Source organism: Bos indicus, chromosome 4 (assembly GCF_029378745.1).
Source record: "Bos indicus isolate NIAB-ARS_2022 breed Sahiwal x Tharparkar chromosome 4, NIAB-ARS_B.indTharparkar_mat_pri_1.0, whole genome shotgun sequence".
NCBI lineage: Eukaryota > Metazoa > Chordata > Mammalia > Artiodactyla > Bovidae > Bos > Bos indicus.
In genome coordinates this window covers 16173332-16191104 of record NC_091763.1, presented here as the reverse complement: position 1 = coordinate 16191104, position 17773 = coordinate 16173332, and the positions used below count along the sequence as shown (strand labels likewise).

The window sequence follows — 17773 nt, the reverse complement described above, 5'->3', positions numbered from 1 at the left end:
TCAGTGATGCCATCCAGCCATCTCATCCTCTGTCGTCCCCTTCTCCTCCTGCCCCCAATCCCTCCCAGCATCAGAGTCTTTTCCAATGAGTCAACTCTTCACATGAGGTGGCCAAAGTACTGGAGTTTCAGCTTTAGCATCATTCCTTCCAAAGAAATCCCAGGGCTGATCTCCTTCAGAATGGACTAGTTGGATCTCCTTGCAGTCCAAGGGACTCTCAAGAGTCTTCTCCAACACCACAGTTCAAAAGCATCAATTCTTCAGCACTCAGCTTTCTTCACAGTCAACTCTCACATCCATACATGACCACTGGAAAAAACATAGCCTTGACTAGATGGACCTTTGTTGGCAAAGTAATGTCTCTGCTTTTCAATATGCTATCTAGGTTGGTCATAACTTTCCTTCCAAGCCTAATTAGAACATCTATAACATTTTTCCTAAGGCTTAAAGGATGAGGATAGAAAAGATGTACATATTAAGCAACCAGTTCCATTATGGTAAGTTTTCTAAGAATAGTTGCTTCATTCAAATCAACCTGTCTCAATCAAATTTATCCTCCTCTCCACTTATCGCTTTAACCACCTTCAGACCTCATGAAGCAAACCTTCCTCCTGCAGCTCCCAGATTCCCCCTCTTCACCGTGAAAGAAAGCACATCAACCTACTGAGGGCCAGGCCCCTGCAACCGAGCCCGGCGGCAACAGACAGAGAGCCTCTATCTAAGGAAAGATCAGGTGACTCTCCCCACGCAGCTTACTAAGGGAAAAATGCTAAACGCTGACTCTCTGCACAGTGCTGACTGATCTGTAGACCATGCACCTACCAACCAAGAAGTGCATAGAGAATATTTTGTTGTTGTTGTTAAGACTGAGTCTAAGATGACAGCAAATAGCGTGCATAAGATGTTGTTTCTCAGACTGGGAGACAGTATGTAGGAGTGGGATAAAGAGCTGGAGCACTTAGATTTAGGCCATGAGTTCTCAAAACCATAACCAGACTCACTCATATTCAAATACCAGTAGAAGAGAACAACACTGTGGCTCTGTTGGAAAAGAATCTGCCTGCAATGCAGGACACCCCAGTTAGATTCCTGGGTCGGGAAGATGGCAGCTCACTCCAGTACTCTTGCCTGGAGAATGCCATGGACAGAGGAGCCTGGTGGGCTACAGTCCATGGGGTCACAAAGAGTCAGACACAACTCAAGTGTCAGCACGTACGCACATTCGTTAGCTAGTGAGTCTCTGATAATTTGTCATAGCAGGTGCAATGGACTAAGACACATTCTAAAATCAAAATAAATACATTATTTGGGGCTTAGCCATCACTTATGGCTATCCAAATATCTGTTTCCTTACAAGATGGGTGAGCTTGTCTTTTTATTCCCAAATTTCTAAGGGCAGATTTTTAAGTCAGTCATCTAGCTTACTAACTACCTGGGTCTTTCTTCCTTTTTCTCTGTCTTCCGAAGTAACTGAGTCCCAGAAAGGAAGAGGCGGCAAGAAGATACAGAGCAAGTGAGGAAAGGAGGATATAGGGGAGGCCGTGGCAGCATGGCCTCGTTCAGGGTGTTGAAGATAGGCCTAGACCATCTCACTGTGACATAAAGCACTCAAAGAATGAGGAGGACAATCTGTAGGGGCTCCCACGGGCCAAAACTAGGACATTTCAAGCAGCAAAATAAGTGACACTAATAGATTATAATCCATTAAAATATCCGTAAATAATAAAATCATTTACAAAATCCATGAACTCACACTAATATATAAAAAAAGAATGAATACATAAAGAGAGGAGGATGCTTTGCTTTGTACTGGAATGCCAACTGATGAATGGAGAAGGAGTGAAGGAATTAGAAAAATCACCATTTGGCAACTACTATCCTAATAATTCAGCCAAAAAACACAGATAGATGCTAAAGCTATCTAAGTTTGGGTGGTTGATAAGGAAAAGTATATTACATAATCTCAAAATGCCGTGCTATGCTTAGTCATGCCTGAATCTTTGCAACTCCATGGACTGTAGCCCGCCAGGCTCCTCTGTCCATGGAGATTCTCCAGGCAAGAATACTGGAGTGGGGTGCCATGACCTCCTCCAGGGCATCTTTCCAACCCAGGGATCGAGCCCAGTCTCCCGCATCACAGGTGGATTCGATTCCCAAATACTGATTTTAAAGGGAGAATGAGCAGTTTATGGCAGAGAAATCTGGTAGATACAGTCTTAAGAAATGATGATTAATGGCCCTAGGGCTTCTCTGGTGGCTCAGAGCTAAAAAGTCCACCTGCCAATGCAGGAGATGTGGGTTCCCTGGAGAAGGAAATGGCAACTCCAGTATTCTTGCCTGGGAAATCCCATGGACAGAGGAGCCTGGCAGGCTACAGTCCATGTGGTCACATGGAGTGGTCACAAAGAGTTTGACACAACTGAGTGACTGAACAACAACAAAAATGTAGCAAAGGAGAACTGTGTCCTACCCAATATGTAAGAACAGTAAGAACACATCATTTCTGTGATATTCCTGAGAAAAAAGCATAATCCAAATCTAATTTTGAGGACACATCACCCACACCCAAGTGTTAGTCGCCAATCCATGTCTGACACTTTCAGACCCCATGGACTGTAGCCCACCAGGCTCCTCTGTCCATGGCATTCTTTAGACAAGAATACTGGAGTAGGTTGATATGCCCTCCTCCAAGGGAATCTTCCTGACCTGGGGATCAAACTCAGGTCTTCTGCATGGCAGGCGAATTCTTTATTGCCCGAGCCACCAGAGAAGCCCCATCACACAAACTCAAACTGAGGGATATTTTACAAAATAATTGGCCTGTAATCTTCAAAAGTGTCTAGCTATTTAAAGTCAAGGAAAGACTAAGGACTATTCCAGACTGAAGGGAATTAAAGAGACAAGACAACTAAATGTAACATGCGATACTGAACTGGATCCTCTTGTTATAAAGTACATCATTTGGACAAAACAGAAATGAAGCATCTATGGCTTTGATGGTTAGTTTTCTGATTTTGATCACTGATGTAGGATATATCCTTGCACACTCAAGTGTTTGGAAGTAATGATACATAATATTGCTAATTTACTATCAAGTGGTAAAACAAAGAGATCTCTGTATATTTTTGCAAACTTTCTGTAAATTTAAAATTATTTCAAAATAAACAGAAAAGAGAGGAATAGTTAGGAAGCTTAGAGTACAGAGATATGATTTAAAGATAAAGACAGAGACAGTGGTAGAGATTTCAATGGTCCCTTTAAATCATCAACCAAAAGAGAACTAACTAATCCTCTATCCTTTTCACCATTTTTACTCACAAGTGAGTGAATGCAGTATGCGCAGTTACCCAGGGATGTTTTTACGTAACAACAAAAACTCTTAACACAGTTTAGATAAATAAGGTATCTTTCTAAGAAGGAGGAGCAGGAACAAGTTTTAAAATACACTCAGAGAATACAATAATGTGTCACCAGGCTAATCTCATTTATTTTCTTATACAGAACTTTTCCTCAAAAGATTTTAAGCAAAAATGATTTTCCTACTTTTCAATAAAGCTGTGACAGTTTCATGAATTGAGAGGCAAACTTCTTCGCAACAGCTATAAGAAGAAGGAATAATTTTGCTTATTTAACAGGTGAAAAAAATAATGAAAAAGATATTTCAAAGTTCTGAGCATCACAAAATGCCTAAGTGGTGGGACCAGTATTCAAACTAAACTCTGGGTTCAAGACCCACAACCCTACTCCAGACCCATATTCCTACTCAAGACCCACGCCCCTTCACACAGAATTAGAGAGAGTTAATTCTGAATTCTCTCCATGAACAATATCCACCTTTAGAATGGCATACTCTCACAGGCAAATAAGATCCATTTATCATCTTCAATTTCTTCTTTGTTTAGCCCCCTTTTTGTGAATGTACTGAATGAGAACAGAGTACAGTGTCTATTTCTGGCTTCATCCCGCTTAACCAGAAGTCCTGACCGAGTTATCCCACTGTGCACAACAAGGTGAGAACCGCAGGACGCTGCCCGTTGGAGCAGTTTTGTTACCGGTTTTTAAGCAGATGTTTGGTGTGACTGCTTCTGGTTCTGATGTCTCATTTCTATTTTCTCCTTCAGGACTGAGAACCAGTTTTACATCTGTCTAATGAAAGCACATCACTTTACTTCTACAATTTACAAGAGTTCATCTTTCAAACTAAGATCTGGTAGTTAAGACACGAAAGCAACCTTTGAGACTGTCCTGGCTACTGCCCTCCACCTCTGCCTTCAATTCCATTTTACAAGTGAGACCAGGAACATGATGTCCTTATCGTCCACTCTATTCTCACCTCCCAGCCCCAATGCTTAAAAAACACCCACAGAAACACCCCCAACAGAAATCTGCCTTTTTAAAAAGATCATTTCTTTTTATAAAAGGTCGGGATTCTTACTTCTTAAGGTTCCAATTCTACTGTCATACTGAGAGGGTGAATTTTTTTTGACAAAGGAAGTATGTCTTTCAATAATAACACCAGCCTTGGCTTACAGGCCACTTAGAGTGCATTATAACTATCTGTAACTGACCTGACCTAGTTTCGTCTTATAAATAAGATACTAACCAGCTTCTCTCTTACAAGGCTGAAATGAGACTCTACATTGGCTCTTCCTACATATCAGCAAAACTACCGTCTCAAAAGAGGACACTTCATTTCTAGATTAGGCTTTGCCTGTGAGTCTGTGTCCACACAAGAGATTATATGCCAGACATTCTGCGATTGTTGCTGATACGGCACAGAAGGACAATAATGTGGATTAACTAGGATTAATGTGTTATTTTCTGATTACAGTGTGGCTCAAGTTTCAACTATTCGTAAGAGTAAACAAAAACCCTACAGTTTAAATTAATAAAAAAAGAAAATAAAACAAATAAAAAGGTTTAAAAAATTCAAAGTAAACTATTCAACTGAGAAATTTCTATTTCCATTGTATATGCAATAGCTTCTATATACATGACCTAGACATACTGTCTCACCTCTGAGGAGGAAGTGATACGTAAGATCCAGTATTCAGGGGATCTTCCTGATTCAGGGGATCAAACCCAGGTCTCTTGCATTGCAAGCAGAGCCTTTACTACCTGAGCTACAATGGAAGCCCAGACATACTGTCTTACCTCTGAGAAGGAAGTGATATAAAAGACAGCCTGGGACATAAATATGTGTATCACATATAGACACATCTTAAAGGTTTCAGATAGATAAATGGTATAAGGAGACAGAGGATCGTGAGAATCATCCAGAAGAACAGAAAGGTATTGAGAAAAATACATAGGAAAAATACATGAGAAAGGTACACAGGAAAAAATCTGAAAGCAAAACTGAAAATTTTCCTTTTTCCCTTGTTTACACCCTAGTTTATTTTCCATTAGTGTTAAAAAAGATTTCTTCCCTTCTTCCCAAACTACTATATATCTAAAAAGAAACAGAGAAGCAAAACAAACAACAGATAAGGGGAAATTTTTTAAATGAAAGAATGGAAATAAATAAATTCATAGTAACACAAATGGTAAATGATGTGGTTTTCCTCATACAAGTAATGTGCCTAAATGAGAGATTTTCATGTTTAAAATTTTTTTCATTAATTTTATGTTTAACTTTGTAATCTGCTTCTTCATTCAAAAATGTAAGCTTGAGATAATAGTTTGAATTTGACAAAGACAATACCTCAATGCATGAAAAAAAATGGGAGTTTTCCAAATGACCAGAGTTCTACAATTCTATTTTAAAAATAGTTTTCCAGATTACTGTTTCTATTTCTTTATTCCAGGTATCAACTTCTCCTTTTCTGAATTTAGAAATCAAATAGCCCCAACCCCCAAAGCATTTATGGTCCTAAACTCAAACAAAAACTGTTAGTATTAATAAGAGCTCAGTAAAGAGGAAGAACACAAAATGAATATATAAACTGAATAACTTTCAAAATTATTTAATCCCAGAAAGTCACAAAATATAAAATATTTGAAAGTAACTTAAGAGATCCTGTAAGAATAAACCTATAAATTTTACTGAGTGACATTTAATAAAAATACTTGAATGTGCTCGCTTCAGCAGCACATATACTAAAATTAGAATGATACAGAGAAGATTAGCATGGGAAAGTTCATAGCAATACAGGCATACCTCAAGAAACAAGAAAAAAGTCAAATAAATATCCTAACTCTACACCTAAAACAACTAGAAAAGGAAGAAATGAAGAACCCCAGGGTTAGTAGAAGGAAAGAAATCTTAAATATTAGGGCAGAAATAAATGCAAAAGAAACAAAAGAGACCATAGCAAAAATCAACAAAGTCAAAAGCTGGTTCTTTCAAAGGATAAATAAAATTGACAAACCATTAGCCAGACTCATCAAGAAACAAAGGGAGAAAAAGCAAATCAATAAAATTAGAAATGAAAATGGAGAGATCACAACCGACAACACAGAAATACAAAGGATCATAAGAGACTACTATCAGCAATTATATGCCAATAAAATGGACAACGAGGAAGAAATGGACAAATTCTTAGAAAAGTACAACTTTCCAAAACTGGACCAGGAAGAAATAGAAAATCTTAACAGACCCATCACAAGCACAGAAATTGAAACTGTAATCAGAAATCTTCCAGCGAACAAAAGCCCAGGTCCAGACGGCTTCACAGCTGAATTCTACCAAAAATTTAGAGAAGAGCTAACACCTATCCTGCTCAAACTCTTCCAGAAAATTGCAGAGGAAGGTAAACTTCCAAACTCATTCTATGAGGCCACCATCACCCTAGTACCAAAACCTGACAAATATGCCACAAAAAAGGAAAACTACAGGCCAATATCACTGATGAACATAGATGCAAAATCCCTAACAAAATCCTAGCAATCAGAATCCAACAACACATTAAAAGGATCATACACCATGACCAAGTGGGCTTTATCCCAGGGATGCAAGGATTTTTCAATATCCGCAAATCAATCAATGTAATACACCACATTAACAAATTGAAAAATAAAAGCCATACGATTATCTCAATAGATGCAGAGAAAGCCTTTGATAAAATTCAACATCCATTTATGATAAAAACTCTCCAGAAAGCAGGAATAGAAGGAACATACCTCAACATAATAAAAGCTATATATGACAAACCCACAGCAAACATTATCCTCAATGGTGAAAAATTGAAAGTATTTCCCCTAAAGTCAGGAACAAGACAAGGGTGCCCACTTTCACCATTACTATTCAACATAGTTTTGGAAGTTTTGGCCACAGCAATCAGAGCAAAAAAAGAAATAAAAGGAATCCAAATTGGAAAAGAAGTAAAACTCTCGCTGTTTGCAGATGACATGATCTTCTACATAGAAAACCCTAAAGACTCCACCAGAAAATTACTAAAACTAATCAATGAATATAGTAAAGTTGCAGGATATAAAATCAACACACAGAAATCCCTTGCATTCCTATACACTAATAATGAGAAAATAGAGAAATTAAGGAAACAATTCCATTCACCATTGCAACGAAAATAATAAAATACTTAGGAATATATCTACCTAAAGAAACTAAAGACCTCTATATAGAAAACTATAAAACACTGGTGAAAGAAATCAAAGAGGACACTAATAGATGGAGAAATATACCATGTTTATGGATTGGAAGAATCAATATAGTGAAAATGAGTATACTACCCAAAGCAATTTATAGATTCAATGCAATCCCTATCAAGCTACCAATGGTATTCTTCATAGAGCTAGAACAAATAATTTCACAATTTGTATGGAAATACAAAAAACCTCGAATAGCCAAAGCGATCTTGAGAAAGAAGAATGGAACTGGAGGAATCAACCTGCCTGACTTCAGGCTCTACTACAAAGCCACAGTCATCAAGACAGTATGGTACTGGCACAAAGACAGAAATATAGATCAATGGAACAAAATAGAAAGCCCAGAGATAAATCCACACACATATGGACACCTTATCTTTGACAAAGGAGGCAAGAATATACAGTGGATTAAAGACAATCTCTTTAACAAGTGGTGCTGGGAAAACTGGTCAACCACTTGTAAAAGAACGAAACTAGAACGCTTTCTAACACCATACACAAAAATAAACTCAAAATGGATTAAAGATCTCAACGTAAGACCAGAAACTATAAAACTCCTAGAGAAGAACATAGGCAAAACACTCTCTGACATACATCACAGCAGGATCCTCTATGACCCACCTCCCAGAATATGGGAAATAAAAGCAAAAATAAATAAATGGGACCAAAGGAAACTATAAGCAAGGTGAAAAGACAGCCTTCAGAATGGGAGAAAATAATAGCAAATGAAGCAACTGACAAACAACTAATCTCAAAAATATACAAGCAACTCCTGCAGCTCTATTCCAGAAAAATAAATGACCCAATCAAAAAATGGGCCAAAAAAAAGAAAAAAAAAAAAAAAGGGCCAAAGAACTAAATAGACATTTCTCCAAAGAAGACATACAGATGGCTAACAAACACATGAAAAGATGCTCAACATCACTCATTATCAGAGAAATGCAAATCAAAACCACTATGAGGTACCATTTCATGCCAGTCAGAATGGCTGTGATCCAAAAGTCTACAAATAATAAATGCTGGAGAGGATGTGGAGAAAAGGGAACCCTCTTACACTGTTGGTGGGAATGCAAACTAGTACAGCCACTATGGAGAACAGTGTGGAGATTCCTTAAAAAACTGGAAATAGAACTGCCTTATGACCCAGCAATCCCACTGCTGGGCATACACACTGAGGAAACCAGAAGGGAAACAGACACGTGTACCCCAATGTTCATTGCAGCACTGTTTATAATAGCCAGGACATAGAAGCAACCTAGATGTCCATCAGCAGATGAATCGATAAGAAAGCTGTGGTACATATACACAATGGAGTATTACTCAGCCATTAAAAAGAATACATTTGAATCAGTTCTAATGAGGTGGATGAAACTGGAGCCTACTTACAGAGTGAAGTAAGCCAGAAAGAAAAACACCAATACAGTATACTAACACATATATATGGAATTTAGAAAGATGGTAACAATAACCCTGTATACGAGACAGCAAAAGAGACACTGATGTATTGAACAGTCTTTTGGACTATGTGGGAGAGGGAGAGGGTGGGATGATTTGGGAGAATGGCATTGAAATATATATAATATCATATATGAAACGAGTCGCCAGTCCAGGTTTGATGCAGGATACTGGATGCTTGGGGCTGGTGCACTGGGACGACCCAGAGGGATGGTATGGGGAGGGAGGAGGGAGGAGAGTTCAGGATGGGGAACACATGTATACCTGTGGTGGATTCATTTCGATATATGGCAAAACCAATACAATATTGTAAAGTTAAAAAATAAAATTAAATTAAAAAAATAAAATAAAAATAAAAATACTTGAATAAATAAAGAATCATTCCTAGGTAGACTATATACACATAAATGTGTCAGTTCTTCCCAGATAAGTGTATAGAAATACCAATGAGGTAATTCCATGAAATATCTACTGAATTCGGCAATGTATTTTAAAGTTTGAACCAGTAAACATTAAAGAAGAAAAATCAGATAATTTCTGGGGGAAAAAAAATAAGAAGGGGAGGAGGATTTGTGCCCTATACACTGTTAAATTGTTAAAATCTAAATTAATTAAAACAACATTGAACTGTAAAGACCAATCAATGACAAAGAAAACTCAGAAATAGATCCTGGGATATAAAAGAATTCAGTGAATTTAGTTCAGGTCAACAAAATTTTATTGAATACCTATCTGTCAATACTGTGTTAGTATGAAAGGAAACCAGTAAAATTTTTCTTGAAAGCTATTTGGCAAAAGGTATCAAGAACATTTAAAGAGTTTACATTCTTTTAGATAGCAAATGCACTTGTAGAATTTATTCTAAGGAATGGTTATTTATATAAAAATATTTTGTATAAACAGTTATTTATAAGTTATTTATACAAAAATATTCATTATAGACATTTCTAATAGTGAAAAACTAGCCAAAATAATAGAATAAATAATATTCATACAATGGAATGATATATAACTCCAAACATTGTTTTAAAACTTATTAATGTATATTCACACAATAGAAAATTTCATAACAAGAATAATGAGCTACAACTGCATGTAATATGGATGAATTCACAAACATAATAATTTTTAGTGAAGGAGCAAGACACAAAATGTACACACCATATAATTCATTGACACACTTTTCATACACACGAAACAATCTGTGCTGTTACATGTCAAGATAATTTGGGGGAGTAGGGTGAAGCGGCTGAAAGGAGTTAGTTGGGAGGGGGGAGATTCTAGGACTTTATCATTTCTATTTCTTGATGTGGATGCTAACAACATTTTATGAAGTCACTGAACTCATCATTTGTATATGTTTCTGTAAGTTATTCATCAATAAGAAACTCTTCAAAATTAATGACATGAGAAAAAGTCTATTAAAGAGGAAAAATCAGGGTACAATACTGTATATAAAATAGAGTCTTGGTTTTGGGAATAAAAGAATAGCAAAGAACAACTGCTAGAAGGAAAACAGGTTGGTGTAAGTTGGGGGGCTGGGGAGGATTTGAGGAGCTAGTAAGAGACAGGAAAAGACATCTCCCTATGGTGTCTTATAAGAGTCATGTGTTAGGAAAGCTTAGGGTGAAGATATGGTGGTGGGCAGGGTGTATGTGGAGTAAAGGGGAATGAATGGTGTTAAGACAGGAAAAGCCTAAACCTGTTTGATCTCTGATGGAAAAAGAGTCAGTAGAGGGAAAGGGACAGAAAACATACAGAACACAAGCAGTAATGTCCCTCAGAAGACTGGTAAGTGTACACAGAAGAGGCAAACCCAGAAAAGGAGTGGGAAGGTTTTGACTGCTAATATGTACACAAAGCTCTCCTTTTTCATAGAGCTTTGCAAATTACTGTGTCAAGAAAGAGCTCAATTTCCCTCTCCATGTTTCCCCATTTGTAGTTTTTCAAGAGGCCTTCAGATTATCATGCTATCTGGATCAGTCAACTGTAAGAGTTTGAGCCAGAGGACAACCTATCTCTCACTTCAAAATACTTCAGGCCAAAATAAAGAGCGACTGGGTCAAGCGGGGTCCAGGTCAAGTATAATGATAGCCAGTCTGGTTGCAAGGAGCGTTTCTATCACAGGCTAGCTGTGTGACTGGTGGCAAGTGATTTAATCGTACAGGCCCTGAGTGGCCTGATATGAAAAATGAAGAGGATAATAATAGATGGATAAGAGGCTTACACGTGCTCGTCCACATAAAATGCTGAACCCAACATGTGACACAGAGGAAACCCTCAATAACTATAAACTGCTAACATCACTATTTTTTAAGTCTAGGGGTGGAGTTTTTAAGACGTCTTCAGATCTAGAAACAGCAAAACAAAAAACAGAATGTAACAGGTAATGAAGCAGTCTCTCCTGATTCACAGCACACAATCTCGGCAAAGAATATGCTTGCTCCCAACTTTTCTATTTTGAAAAATATTAAATCTTCAGAAATTCTGAAAGAACAGTACAATGAACATCTTTGATTATTCACCTTCATCTGTTTTCACCAGTGCTAAATTTTGCCACATTTACTATCTCCTGCTCCCGGGCTTCCCTGGTGGCCCAGTAGGTAAAGAATCAGCCTGCCAATGCAGGAGATGTGGGTCAGAAAGATCCCCTGGAGAAGGAAATGGCAACCCACTCCAGTATTCTTGCCTGGGGAATTCCACAGACAGAGAAGCCTGGAGGGCTACAGTCCACGGGGTTGCAAAGAGTCGGACACGACTCAGTGACTAAACCACACCACCACCATCTCCTGCTCACACACAAACACTCACAGTGTTAGAGAATCCAAGACCCAACTGGCTGACTCGCTGTGTAGAAGGACATACTTGCCATGTGAACAAAGAAAACCACCTTTTTTCAGAGAACATGATGTCAAAACCTAATGTCATGATACTTAAGCTGCAATAATTACAAAGCACACTGGAGGCTAACTAACACTGATAGCGGATGAAAAGGTATTTTTTGCAATGCCCCTTAGGGAAAGAAAAAGGGTTTCAGAGCTCTGTTCTTAGGCCATTAATAAGGAGAGAGCAAAGGCTTTCATTTAGAGGCAAAGAAGCCTGACACAGCTGGATCAGGGTTAGACATGTTACTTAATGAAGTTACTGCAAAAACCTTAGAGAAGTTTTTCCCTTCGGTATACTGAATGACATTTAAGTGAAGGTTCTCCACTCCCTTTTTTAAGCATCCAATAATCATGTATATCTGGCAGTGGATCCAAAAATCAAAAGGACACGAGACACTACATCTCAAATAATTACACACCTAAGAGTGTATTCGGCAGATTTTAGGTTAAACCACTTAAGTTTATTTTTCCAGGTTAAGAAGTCAATACTGGAAATTTCATATATTCGCATATATTTGTTCAAGAGGTTAATGACATACATGTAAGGTATTCACTATAATATTGTTTACAGAAGTGGACGTCTGGGAATAATCTAAATGTCAACATGTCAACAGGTAGAGGATCAGTACATAAAGTGCAGCATGGCCATGTAGTGGAATATTATGCAGCTGTCAAAAGAAGAAGAATTAAGAAGATACGTACCAAATGGAAACTTTCCAAAGACATGGCTGTTAAGCAAAAACATGTATGGTGCAAAACACTGAGTAAACTACCTTCTATGTAACAGCAGGGAGAAAGGTTAAAAAAAGATATACTTACATTTACTTGTATAGACAAAAGGAAATTCTGAAAGAATATGCAAGAAATTAATAGTATACAGTTGTTTAATTTGGGGGGAGCATGAGCTGTGTGGATGGGAGACAGATTTGGAGAAGACTTCTCAGTGTATCCCTTTTTATGTATGTTTGAACCATCTGTATCTATTATCCAATCAGAGAAATAGAAATAAGAATCTCTGAGAAAGAAGATTAAGGCATTGAATATTCAGATATGGAACCAGAAATTGAAAGTGATTCTTGCTATGTCTTCTATCTGCAATGATGCAATGTTAAGCTGCCATCATTTCCATAAAAGCACAGTTTCTAGTGTTTGCATGGTAACCATTAGTAAGATCTAAAAACTTGATCACTTTTGGCATGTTATTTTTGTTTCATGTTAGGGAACACAATAATATCCAAAAGACTTTTTTAAAGAAACTCTCTAATTTTCTGATAACTATAGATTCATTAATTATGTATTATATAGTAGCAGAAATAGCACTGAAAATTCCTGCGTAACTTTCACCTATCTTCCCCTGTGCTTTCCAACCCTAAACCCTGGCAAGCACTAATCTGTCTTCCATCTCTGTAACTTTGTCATTTAAGGATATTATCTACATGGAATCATACAGCATGCAACCTTTCAAGATTAGCTTTTAAAAGTATTTTGCAGCTTTAATCCCCATGTTTCATTTTCCATATTTTTTTTTTTCTTTTTTAAGTCAGGGACACTGAGGGATAATTTACATGCTGTAATATTCATCCTTTTTGATATGAGGTTCTATTAAATGTTTTATTGTGATGTAAGTAATGTATTACAAACTCACATTTTTAAGCGCCAGGTCTGAGTTCTGACATATGTATGCATTTGTTAAAGCAGCATCACACTCAGCACCATGAACACATCCTCCACCTCACATTTCCTTGTGCCCCTCTGTAATCCATTCCTCCTCCACCACACTCCCATCCCCAGACAACGATTTTGCTTTCCATCACCACAGGTTTCAGTTTCTAGATTTTTATATGAATGGAAACAAACAGCACCTCCTTTCATTTCTCTTGGGTAGAATAGCTAGTCCAATGACTGGGTCATGTAGCAGATGGATGATTAACTTTTTAAGAAACTGACAGAATGGCTGTACCATTTCCCATCCTCACTACCAATACAAGCAATTCCAATTCTTCCACACCCTTGCCACCTCTGGCATCATAATTTTAGCCTTTCTGATGGGTACAGTAGTAGCTCATTGTGGTTTTATTTTCCATTTCCCTATTAACTAATGATACTGAGCATCTTTTCATGTGCTTGTCATCCTTATATCCTCTTTAATGAAGTGTCTATTCAAATCTTTTGCCCACTGCTTAAAACGAGGCTGTTTCTTACTATTAAACTTGGAGTTCTTTATATTTCAGATACAAGTTCTTTATCAGATAAGTTGTATAAATATTCCCTCCTAATCTGAGGCTTTTCTAATCTTAACAATACCTTTCTAAAAACAGAATATATAATTTTGATGAAATATAATTTATCAATTTTTTCCTTCATGGAGCATGCTTTTTATATGTAAGAAATCTTCATCCAAGGTCACAAAGACTTTTCCCCTATCTTTTAATTAATCAGTTTTATAGATTTGCATTTTATATTTAGGCCTATCACCCAACTTGAATTAATTTTTGTACATTGTGAGCTTGGTACGGAATCCTAGGGAATATCTATTCTTAGGGGTGGAAGCAAAAGGAAAGCAGTCAGTGACAGCTGGAAGAGAAGGAGCAAGGTACTGACACACAAAGCCAAAGAGGAAGAGGGCTGCAATTAAAGGAGAGTTAAGGCTGTCAACATCTACGTGCAACTTTGCCCAGAAACCAACAAATACAGAGCAATGGTCACTGGATTTGACAATGACATCAGTGGTGGCCTTCAAGACAGGAGTTTCAATACAATGAAATAGAAGTCATATTTGAAATAGATCAAAAGAAGGTATGGATAGTGAAGAGGGAAAGGGCTCAAATCACTCTTAAAAATTTTAGGACTGAAAATGAACAACAACAACAAAAAAACCACAGGACACTGAACTCAAAGAGTTCCCTGGCCATGGAGAAAGACCGGATAGTGTTAGTTACTCAGTCTTCAACTCTTTGCCATCGCATGGACTTTGCCCACCAGGCTCCTCTGTCCATGGAGTTCTCCAGGCAAGAATTACTGCAATGGGTACCATTCCCTTTTCCAGGGGATCTTCCCCACCCAGGGACTGAACCTGGGTCTCCTGCATTGCAGGCAGATTCTTTACCAGTCTGAGCCACCAGGAAAGCCCTTCTGGCAAAGTAGGGGAGGAGTTTATCTACTGAGACTGAGAAAGGAGGGACAGAGGCTGGGTCTTGAGAAGGTGAAAGGGTTTGGAACTGGTGTTGCAGGGGGTACTGATCCATCAAGAATCAGAGAGAAGTAATGGGATCATCCAGGAGCTCTGAGAACACTCACAGAGAAAGGACCCACGTTTGTAGTAAGATTTAATCCTTGCTGCATTCCCATTTCTTGACTGCCAAAATCTCCAAAAAAGAAAAAAAAATGACACAAAAGGGTCTGGGTCAAGTGATTCCACAATTACACCCAGGAAACAAAATTCTCACTCTGGGTTTTTGTTTGTTTGTTTGTTTTTTTCCCTCTAAGATTCACAACCTGTTGGGTACATGGAACAGGTGTCCCAGTTTCACTTTACACATGAAGAAATAGAAGCTGGGAGAACAACTTTCCCAAAATACTTGGCTAGCCAGAACTTGAATTCAGATCTTTTAATTCCAGTAATTAAAAGAGATTAGAAAAGATTAGAATTTCCAGTAATTCCCTCTCTGCACCATGCTGCTCTCTTTTCTCCGATGCTCTTTATCATCATTCTTGTCTTAAAACCTGGCCCCAGACACTCCTTGATAGTTAGTCTACCTTTCCAGCCCACCCTTCGCCCCTTTGCATTGACTTTCCCCAACTCGGCTTCTCTCAGGTTCATCAGAGGCAGGAGCCGCCAGAAGAGTTTGGTGCACACAAGGGTTCAGGGTGCAAACAGAACCACCAACTCCCAGCTGCAGTGATGGTTTGATAATATTTAGAATGAACTCAAGCCTGGTTCTCAGTGTTTTCTTAGGGCCTCTGGGGAGGAAAGACACAAGGAATCAGGAGAGAGCAGTCACCAGAGAGTGGGGGGAATGACAGTAGGGTTTCTTCTTGAAAACATCCAGTGTAGAGTCCTCCTCCCAAATTAATCCCCAAGATGACAGATGTAAAACCGGAAACAGGCTTTAGTGTAGTAACTCCTTGCCAACCTTCGACTGGAAATAAAGCCCAAGAGTCTCTACTAGAAAATCATCAGTACAGGATAAACTCTTAGAGCAAAACGTGATCCTGGCACCCTTGTTTTGTCTAGGGTGAAAATTTTGTTTTAGTATTTGGGCAATTAGCATAAAAACTTAGAAATGGATGAGTGTCTAGTACAATCTCGGTTATTTGTGAACACAATTGCTTCTGTTGTTTTTTTTTTTTTAATTCATCTCCCTCTGACCTTGCAACAGTTATTTTGCTACTGTGACGCAAATTAAGGCTTTTCTATTCTTATTTCAGAGTCTGCTGTATAAAATAAGTGTATGCTTTTCAAAGCTAACTGACAGTCTAATGTTCCACATTTAACTATAACAAGTCAACATGTTGCCACATTATTTCATCATTATAATGACTAGTTCATTAAAAAATTTATCAAGAAAAATGTAATTTTCACCTCTGGTAGTTTCTGGTCTTAAAAAACAGATTATCCTCCTTATGTTGCAACTTGTATATAAAATGAGTTTTGAAAATGGCCTTAACTTTTTCCTACAAAAGTAAATTACTAACTCTTTTAATGCATTAGGGTTGACATAAATAAAACTGTGCAATCTCTTATTAAACATTATTTGAAAAGCAAATCTTTGATGAGCTAAATCATCCTAAAACCCATACCTTTTAGCTTGTATCTGTTACAAAAACAACTACTTTATAGTAGAATGCCTTATATTTCCAAGAGCTAAATGATATTGTGAAACAGCAAAATCTTACAGAGCAGTACAGGGACATTTCAGCTTTTAAACATTGAAGAAAAAAATGAATAAACTTAAGGTGAAACCGCCCCCCCCTTAAAAAAAAAAAAGGCTTCTTCTGTTATATTTAATCCATTTTCACACAGTTTTTCTTAATTACACTACAGCTGTCTGGTACGGCACAACTGACCACTTCCATCATGAAAACAAACTGTACCCCACCATCCAAAGTTCTTGATTAAAAAGCAAATGTTTTTGTGAGCCCGCAGAAAACGGGTGCAGCTGCTGCGTTTCACGAGGCAGGCACCTCTCCTCCATTCAGCTGTGAAGAATGGCGATGACTGTAAATTGTTCTTCCTGATCGGTTCCACAATAAAAACAAACCACCCTACTTTCAATTTTTCAAAGCCAATTTTTGTAAGCCTCTACTACGCTGGAAACAAGAGTTGTGTTCTTCTGATTCATGGCCTTTGATTTCTACAGAAACGTCCCTGTATGCATGTAAAAACAGGTCCCGGCAGGATACTCACGGAGACTGTATAGATTAACTTACCAGATGTACCAGAAGATAGAAACGCCATCAGCCTACCTTTTAAAGAGAGATACTATTTAACAGCTTCAACTGCCTGTGACTAAAGGGGGACTGTAAAGAACACACTGTATGTGGAAGGGCAGTGGGCAGCTCCTGAGAAAGCAGCAATGTGCTCACGCAACGTGCAACCAACGGTTTTGAGCTTGTGTTTTCATGCGCTCAGTTAAAATCCAAACAGTGGAAGGAAGGTCGAGTCACACATCTGCATTTGTGACTCTAGATCACAGCTAGAGTCCTTAACAAATTGTGATAAGAAACCCCTAAATGTTCCTAGTTTATTCACGATGCCCAGTTATCTATGCTTTCAACTTGAGGTCTCCAAAGTATATTCTCAAACAAGCACTTAATCAATTAAA

General features: G+C 38.0%; 1 protein-coding gene and 1 pseudogene across 3 annotated transcripts in view; one reads left to right on the top strand and one right to left on the bottom strand.

Moving 5' to 3' along the window:
* The window catches only part of UMAD1 (UBAP1-MVB12-associated (UMA) domain containing 1), a 254032-nt gene that overhangs the window by 90918 nt on the left and 145341 nt on the right, over positions 1 to 17773 (bottom strand). The gene's annotated exons all lie outside the window — the stretch shown is intronic.
* On the top strand, positions 6076 to 6134 carry LOC139182833 (U6 spliceosomal RNA; annotated as a pseudogene).